We start from the raw sequence: 7480 nt of genomic DNA, 5'->3' as shown, positions 1-7480 counted from the left end.
ACCCAAATATCTTTGTTAGTTTTCTGCCTTGATAATCTAATACTGTCACTGTGAAGTTGAAGTCTTCCACTATTATTGTGTAAGTATCTCTGTAGATATCTAAGACCTTGTTTTATGAATATGGGTGCTCCTATATTGGGTGCACATATACTTAGAATAGTTAGACCTTCTTGTTGAATTGAACACTTTATCAATATGTACCCTTCTTTGTCTTTTTGATTATTCTTGGTTTAAAGTCTGTTTAGTCTTAAATAAGAAGAGTAACCTCTGCTTTTCCCTGTTTTCCATTTGCTTGGTAGATTTTTTTTCTCTATCCCTTTACTTTGAGCCTATGGGTGTCATTTCATGTGAAATAGGTTTCTTAAAGACTGCATGTAGTTGGTTCTCACTTCTTTATCCAACCTGATAGTCTGTTCAAATATTTTAATTGGTAATTTAGCACATTTTTATTCAGGTTGATATCTGGAGATTTGATCCTGTCATTGTATTGTTAGCTGGTTATTGTGCAAACTTAATTGTGTAGTTGCTTAGTAGTGTCAAAGATCTATGTTTAAATGTGCTGATGTCTTGGCCAGTAATGGTCTTTTATTTCCATATTTAATACTCCCTTATGGAACTCCTGTAAGGTAGATTTGATGGTAATGAATTATCTTAGCATCTGTTTATCTGAAAGGGATCTTTTTTCTCCTTAACTTATGAAACTTAGTTTACTGGACACAAAATTGTTGGTTGTAATTTCTTTTCTTTAAGAGTGCTAAATATTGGCCTTTCAAATCTCTTTTGGCTCACAGTGTTTCTGGTGAAAGGTTCACTGTTAGCCTAATGGGGTTCCCTCTGTAGGTAATATGCCATTATTCTCTAGTTGTCTTTTACCTTTTCATCTCATTTCAACCTTAGAGAATCTGATGACTCTGTGCTTGGAAATAATCATTTTATATGTGTCTTGCAGGGGTACTCTACATTTCCTGACTTTGAATGTTAGCCTTTCTAGCAAGGGTGAGGAAATTTTCATGGATGATATTCTCAAATATGTTTTTCAAATTACTTCCTTTCTCTCCCTCTCTTTTAGGGATACCCATGAATTGTAGTTTTGGTGACTTTATATAATCTCATATTTCTCAGTGGATTGTTCATTATTTTTTATTCTTTTGTCTTTGTTTTTGTGTTATTGAGTTATTTCAGATAACTAGTCTTCGATCTGTGATGTTCGTTCCTCAGCTTGAATGAGTCTGCTGTTAATAATTGACATTGTATTATGAAATTCTTGAAGCGAGTTTTTTAGCTATATCAGATTAGTTTGGTTCTTTCTTAAAATTGCCATTTCATTTGTCAGCTACTGCATCATTTTATTGTATTCCTTAGATTCCTTTGATTGGGTTTTAACTTTCTCCTGAATCTTGGTGATCTTCCTTTATTTTCATATTCTGAATTATATTTCTGTAATTTCAGCCATTTCAGTCTGGTTAAGAATTGCTGCTGGAGAACTAATGCAATTGTTTGGAGGTAAGAAGATGCTCTCATTTTTTGAGTTGCCATAGCTGTTATGCTGGTTCTTCTTTTATCTGTGTGGGCTATTTCTTTAGTCTTTGAAGTTGCTTTCCTTGGAATGGGTGTTTTTGCTTTTATCTTTTTTTAATACCCATAGGAGTTTGAAAGTGGTATAATATAGGTTTAGTTAACTGACTTTGTTTCTGGAACATTTTTCAGAAATAGAAAATCAAATATTATATGTTCTCACTTATAAGCGGGAGCTTATGAGGACACAAAGACACAAGAATGATGTAATTGACTTTGGGGACTCAAGGGGAAGGGTGGGATGTGGGTGAGATAAAAGTCTGCACATTAGGTTCAGTGTACACTGCTCAGGGATGAGTGAACCAAAATCTTAGAAATCACCACTACATAACTTATCCATGTAAGCAAATACCACCTGTTTTTCAAAAACCTTTTGAAATAAAAAATATATATTCTCTAAAAAAAAAAAAGGAATAAAGATACCTGACAAACATCCTCTTCAAATATAAAAACTTCAAGCAGAATAAAGCAAATGAACAGTGTAAAAAACAACAAAAAACCCAAAGTAATACAAATAGTAGGAAAAATATCATAAAATGCTTATAATAATGATAATAACAACAACAACAATAACAATATATTCTACAACGCTAATGTTCTCTTTGTGTTTCAATGGAAACAGGTTTAGATCATATTGCAAAATTTTCTGGTAGGTAATTCATTTTCATTTGCTTGATTTCAAAATTTAAAAAAATAAAATCTTATTTTAAGAATTTAGAAACATAAAAATTTTAAAGGAAAAAATGTAATAGTCTTCACAGTTTCCACTATCCTCCACTCTTAAATTGTTTTTCACTCCCAATCTCTGTGGTAAACAATATTAACAGACTAAAATTTAAATCTGTTGTAACTTATTTTATGCTCATATAGACAGATATACACATAGATGCATATAACTGTGATTGGAATATTTTGCGTGTTTATGTTTATGGATAGGAAATCATATATACATGTTGAACAAAAGGAAAATCCAATGTAGTTCTATTCTTTGCTCCTTTTAGGTAAGGTGTTTTGCTTCCTCTCGCTTTTTTCAAGATTTATTCTGTCTTTCATTTTCTGCAGTTTGAACATGATATGCCTACATTTAGACTTTTATATTTATTCTGCTTAGTGTTTTCTGAATGTCCTATATCTGTGGTTTGGCAGGTGACCTTAATTTTTAAAAAATATTCGTTACCATGCTTTAAATATTTCTTCAGTTTCTCTATCTCTGTCTTATACTTCTGATATTTGTTTATTTTACACCCTTAATAATAGTACCATTGTTCTTGGATATTCTGTTTTACTTTTCTTTATCCTTTTTTTTCTTTTTGCAGTTTAGTTATTGCCATGTCTTCACGTTTACTTCAACTTGTTTGTGTTCATTATATTGAAAAGCCCATAAAAGGCACTTTGGGTTTCTTGCATCTTCTTTTGATTCTTTTTCAATGTTTCCATCTATCTGTGGATATCACTGATATGTTCATGCAAGTTATTTACTTTTTCCATTAAATCCCTCAAAGTATTAATCATAACTGTTCTAAATTCCTGAGCTGATAATTTGAAAATTCCTGCCATATCTGGGTCTGGTTCTCATGATTACTTCCTCATTTCAAACTTTTTTTTTTTTTTGTATTTTAGCATGATGTAATTTTTTGTACAAAGCCATACATGAAGTATTGTGTAGGAGAAACAGGTATATTGGCCTTTAGTATGAAGTTTCACATTTATTGGGCTAGGGATTAGACTCTTCTCTGTTACATCCAGCTGCAGGTGTCAGATGCTAAAATATCTTCCTGTGCCTTGTTTTTGTCTCCCTTGCTGTCTTTGGGTTTCTCTGTCAGCCTTTAAAAAGATCTGAGGTGTGCAATTATTTTCCTTCTACCCCTCTGCTATTATATAGTAGCCCTATTGATTTGGTAGTAAGGCATGGGGGTAGGGAAAGTGATTTATAGTCTTATGGTTATGTCTTACTGTTTTAGTAAGCCTGTACCCCTGAGCTGTAACCTGCACAACACAGCTTGTGTTGGAACTATGACATCCAACACAGGTGAGATAAGGCTAGAGGAAATTGTAATTGGGCATTTCTCTCCCCACATGTGGAAGACTAAAATGGGCTGGAGTAAGGCATTTCCCTTCCCCAGGTTGGTCAGTTTCTAGTACAGTAAAGCAGTTTCACTTGACAGCCGGCCTTCATAAGGATAAATGAATGCTCTAGGTGTATTTAAAAATACATCCTGCCTACAGCATGAGGGGATTTTTCTATGATCTTGTCTTGAGAAACTTAAAGGTTCCTGCAGGTAATACTCATGATTGTGTACCCTCCCGATACTCTTCTTCCCCAGAGTTTTTAACTCTCAAGCTTTTCCACATTAAGCCTCTAGCATTTCATTGATTATAGTTTATGTTTTTCTACCACCTTACCAGGTTCAGCAGTGGGCTGCTGCTCTTGAGTTTCTGTTCCAGCAAGCTGTGATTCTTTGTATCTGTCTGTCTGTGTCTCAAGTTTGGGGTGCAGAAACTTGCCCTATGACTTGAATTTTCTGATAGCTCTAATAATAATTGTCAACTTTCTGTTTGTTGAGTTCTTTCTTGTTATGAGCACAAGAGCAACAACTTTCAACCTTTTTACCTGCCTGTTTATTTTGTCATTATGAAATGAATTGTATCACCATCATTCCTTAATCCTATGTTTGGCTTTTAAAATAATTTTCATACTTTTTATAAATATATAAAATAGGCCATATATTATAAACTGCACTTTTTGGTGTTATCTTTTTATTCCTCTTGGGTTTGCATTATCATCCCTGTTTCTATCAAACTACTGACATTGTTATTTCTCTTTCCCTTTTCTGTATCTGTGCTAACAAGCTGTCGTTTCTATGTTCATATAATCATGCATGTGTACACACACACACACCCTTTTTTAGTACGTAATTATAAGATATCCTTTAACAACAATACATTGAAACAAATTGCTTTCCTTGTAACTGCCTACCCCTAAAGTCAGGTGTATCATATAGTATTTCGGGGGGGCCTTGTGCTATCCATCTAAGATGTGCAAGCCCTACAAGAGTTAATTTTCACTTCCGAATACATGACATAAACAAATACACTCTGTTTCTCATTTCCTTATTAGAAGTTCAATTTATAAATGATTCATTCACCAGGCTCTGAATACTTGAACACAAACACACTGCGCACACACACACAGGTATCTATGTCTGTGTGTATGTGTATTTATACACATACAAACATACATAATCATATATAAACATGTATACATGTATCTAAAGATACCACACATAAAATATATTATTAAATATATGTGATACTGTTTAAATAGAGAAACTTCTTGTGCAGCATGTATTAAAAATAAATTATCCCAACTTCAGTGTATACACAATACAAAAGCATTGATACATTTTGAGTCTCTTAAAATGTGTTACTTTTCTTAAAGATGTTTGTGAAAAGAGTCTAATTAAGAAGTTATTATGATAATTGTCTGTAAACTTTTATAACCACCTGCCAGGGAAAATGTCAAGAAAAGAAAAAGATGATTGTGAATTAAGCCATCTCTAAAATGAATTTTTATTTTTAGTAAATATTTCTTCAATTTAAAAACAAAATGAAATTCATCTACACCCATATTAATATCAGCGTTATTCAGAATAGCCAAAAGATAGAAGCAACCCATGTCAATTGATAAATAAATAAGATGTGATATATGCAAATAATGGACTATTATTCAGGCTTTAAAGAAAAAGAGATTCTGACACATGCTAGAATATGGATGCATCTTGAAGACATGCCATGTGAAAAAAGCCAGTTACAAAATGACAATATAATTCTATTAATACGAGGTACCTAAAATAGTCAAATTTACAGAGTCAGAAAGTTGAATGCCCTTTGCCAGGCACTGAGGGAAGGAGGGGTGAGAAATTGTTGTTTCATGGGTACAAAGCCTCAGTTGATGAAGTGAATGTGAATGTACTCAGATCCACTGAATTTTACACTTAAGAATGTTTGAAATGGTAAATATTTTATGTGTTTTACCACAATAAATAAATTCATCTGTTAAATACAACTAAGGGTTTTGTACAGACAGGAACCTGAAAATGAATAAAATAGATGCTATATGAAGTAGCTAATGGAAATATAATTTTCAAAAGTAAAATATCAACAGAACTACCAATTATTTCATCTGTAAAGGCAAGCACAGCAGAAATGTTCTTTTAACTGTTAGATGTATCCAACTAAGACCTATGATATTTATTAACATTTCACAAGTGACTTAGATAAAAAGAAAACATTAGTAATTTTTACATTTAAATTTTATAGCAAGTAATAAAATATGCTATTATTCATCTGAAGCATTATGTAACTTGAAGTCAGGATGTGGGCCATTGTGTGTTGTGCATGATTGTGTGTGTATATGTGAAAATGAGATAGAATGAGATATAGAGAAAGAAAGACCTGACATAAAACATTATTTTAAAAGAGAATAACTACATTTTCTATTTCAGTTTATAGTATGTTATGGAGGCCAGGGATAAGGTAAATGTAAGATGCTGAAGATATTAAAGATAATAATAATATGAAGCTGGAACCTTTAATTTTTAATAATATATCAAACAAATATTATCTTAAATTCAATCTACATGAGAGGTGGGACCATTTAGAAAAATAAATCAAAGCCTAAGTCTTTCATTATACTCTTTGTAATGTTCTGAAATCCAATTTGGTCTAACTAATAGATTTATGACTTCACACTAAAATTTCATAATTGAAATAAATAGTCATACTGATTTTAGCTTTGTGTTCAGGATGCTTTTCCATTTCATATTGGGGCAGCAGTCAGACAACCATCACTGTCCATTATTGACTCTATAGACAATGTTTTAGCTCGAGGTGTGCCATTTAATCCAAAGGACATATTTATGATAAAGGCATGTTTCTTCTCCTTAGCTATCATTATTTATTTATAGAAATATCCAAGCCCAATACTCTTTAATAGGTTTATGTTCTCATGACATTTAATAGGTTTATGTCCTCAAGTGGATATTTGGTTTGCTTTTGTTAATTTTATTTATCATATATATATATATATATTTTTTTTTTCTTTTCTTTTTTTATTTGGAGCCTCACTCTGTCACACAGGCTGGAGTGCACGGGCACAATCTCAGCTCACTACAACCTCCTCATCCCAGGTTCAAGCGGTTCTCCTGCCTCAGACTCCCTAGTAGCTGGGACTACAGGCCTCAGCCTCCTGAGTAGCTGGCACTACAGGAACATACCACCACGCCTGTCTGTTTGTTGTATTTTTAGTAGAGACAGAGCTTAACCATGTTGGCCAGGCTGCTCTTGAACTCCTGGCTTCAAGCTATCCACCCACCTGAGCCTCCCAAGTGCTGAGGTTACAGGCTTGAACCACTGCACCTGACGCTATTTATCATATCTTTAAATAATTTGATTTACTTTTAAATTTCCATTCCAACCTCAAGCTCAAGCAATCCTCCCACCTAAGCCCCCAGAGTAGCTGGGACTAAAGACGTGTGCCACCACACCTGGCTAATTGTACTTTTTGTAGAGATGGGGTTTTGCCACGTTGCTCAGGCTGGTTTCAAACTCCTGGGCTCAAGAGATCCACTCTCCTGAGCCTCCCAAAGTGCTGGAATTATAGGCATGCACTCTCATGTCCGGCCTTTTTTTATTTTTATTTTTATTTTTTTACCTCTATGTTAATTTGTCTGGGCCTAAACTGAGAAATGTTTCCTGAGAACTATGACTGCTGATATCTTATTTTCAGCTTCTAAACTGGCTTTTTATAGGTTGCACTTGTGTCTGTTTAGTCAGGTTTTTAGCCAATTATTTCAACATAGGTTTTGCTGAAACATGTCAAACCCCTAAGGTTTCCACTATATGA

The sequence above is a fragment of the Pongo pygmaeus genome, chromosome 2 (assembly GCF_028885625.2).
Source record: "Pongo pygmaeus isolate AG05252 chromosome 2, NHGRI_mPonPyg2-v2.0_pri, whole genome shotgun sequence".
NCBI lineage: Eukaryota > Metazoa > Chordata > Mammalia > Primates > Hominidae > Pongo > Pongo pygmaeus.
This window is presented reverse-complemented; position numbering follows the sequence as displayed.